A 1,675-nucleotide genomic window follows, 5' to 3' on the forward strand; every position below is an offset into this window, starting at 1 on the left:
CCCCACCCCCCGCCTCAGACCCCACCCCCACCTACCCCCTCAGACCTTACCCCCCACCCCCTTCCTCAGACCCCGCCCCCACCGGACCTCACCACTCCCCACAGTGTAACCACTCCCCCTGAGGCCACACCCCCTTCCCCAGACCCCGCCCCCACCGGACCTCACCACTCCCCCCAGTGTAACCACTCACCCTGAGGCCCAAGCCCCACCCACTCTGCAGCAGTACAGGACAGCTCTCCCTGGTTTTGGGGGGTGGGTCTTGTAGGACACATTTTTGGGAGGGGCTCGTGCACATAAGGAGAGAGGGGGGTTTGGGGCACTCCTCATTAACCCTCCCCAGGGCATTCTGAGTCTGTAACACGAGCAAGGCCATCTAGAGTGGAAAACAATCAACCAGAGCGATCTGCGGTGGAAAAACAACCAATGAGAGCAACCTGCAATGGAAAAACAACCAATGAGAGCAATCTGCAGTGGAAAAACAACACACAGTCCGGCTTCTTATTGCAGAGACTCTGAACCGCTGAAGTTACCTGCCGCAGGTGCACAGGTACGAGGCCTGCCCTACCACGGCCCAAATACCCCCTACAGGGCTGTTGTCATGGAGACACTTGTAACAATGCGACCTCAACCCCCCAAATCCAACGTACACACGAAATCTTCTACATTCCTGTCTGCTGTCGGTTCGACACAAAGCAATACTTAGATAAAGCACAAAAACATTGGTCATTTCTTTATCCATATATATATATATATATATATATATATATATATATATATATGAGTAATTATGTGTTGTTAACAGCTAAATAAGTCCAATGGTTAAATTTATTTTTTTACTTTTTTGTTCTTATATAAATGTGTAATATTTGTGAATATTTGAGAGTTGGGTGATTTTTGGGTTTGATGAAGACCCGAGCTGTTCTGTGTGTGGTCTCTGGGGTGCCTCGTGCATCTCCGTAACTTTTTAAACCAAATAGTCTTACTGGAAGCTTCTGTGTGATGCTGTCAGAGAAAAGCTGTTTAGTAGCAGCAGCAATCCAGGTGGGCCTTCCCTCCCCACCCCTTTCTGCAGGTGTGCTATACCTGTCTAAACCGCCAGTATGTTATGTTAAAGGAGATTTTCAGATAAAGATCAATATTATCAATTATAAATTTAGAAAATATATTTTATATGCAGCGTTTTCATGCCCAGAGCCCCACTGCAGGCTGTTGGGATTAGCAGAAACAAATGTGTAAAGAAACGTCTGCTGTTCTCATTTTAATGCAATATATGAACATTTTAATATCCTTCTAAAATTTATACCCACAGACATGACCATCAGCACATGCTGAAGTACAAACCTGCAGAGCCAAAAATAAAGATCTGATACCAAATCAATAACGCAACATTACCTGAAGACAATCAAAGCAGCAATGTGTGGACCTGTTGCCACAGATGTTCTATTAAGATCCAGATGATAAGCTCCTGTGCTCCTCACTCCCCCTGCATGTGCCCATCGTTGGAGGCTCCAGGGGGGTTCTGGTTAGTAAGGTAATGTGGTGGTTCTTTTTGTGTTGCTGTGATAACCTGCAACCACACCCCATATATTAATATTCATATTGAGCCAGCAAATCACAGAGAAGTCTGAGCTTCCACAGTGGCAGAGCTTCTGTTAATGACATGCAGCTCAGCATC

This window comes from Anguilla anguilla, chromosome 4 (assembly GCF_013347855.1).
Source record: "Anguilla anguilla isolate fAngAng1 chromosome 4, fAngAng1.pri, whole genome shotgun sequence".
NCBI classification, from domain to species: domain Eukaryota; kingdom Metazoa; phylum Chordata; class Actinopteri; order Anguilliformes; family Anguillidae; genus Anguilla; species Anguilla anguilla.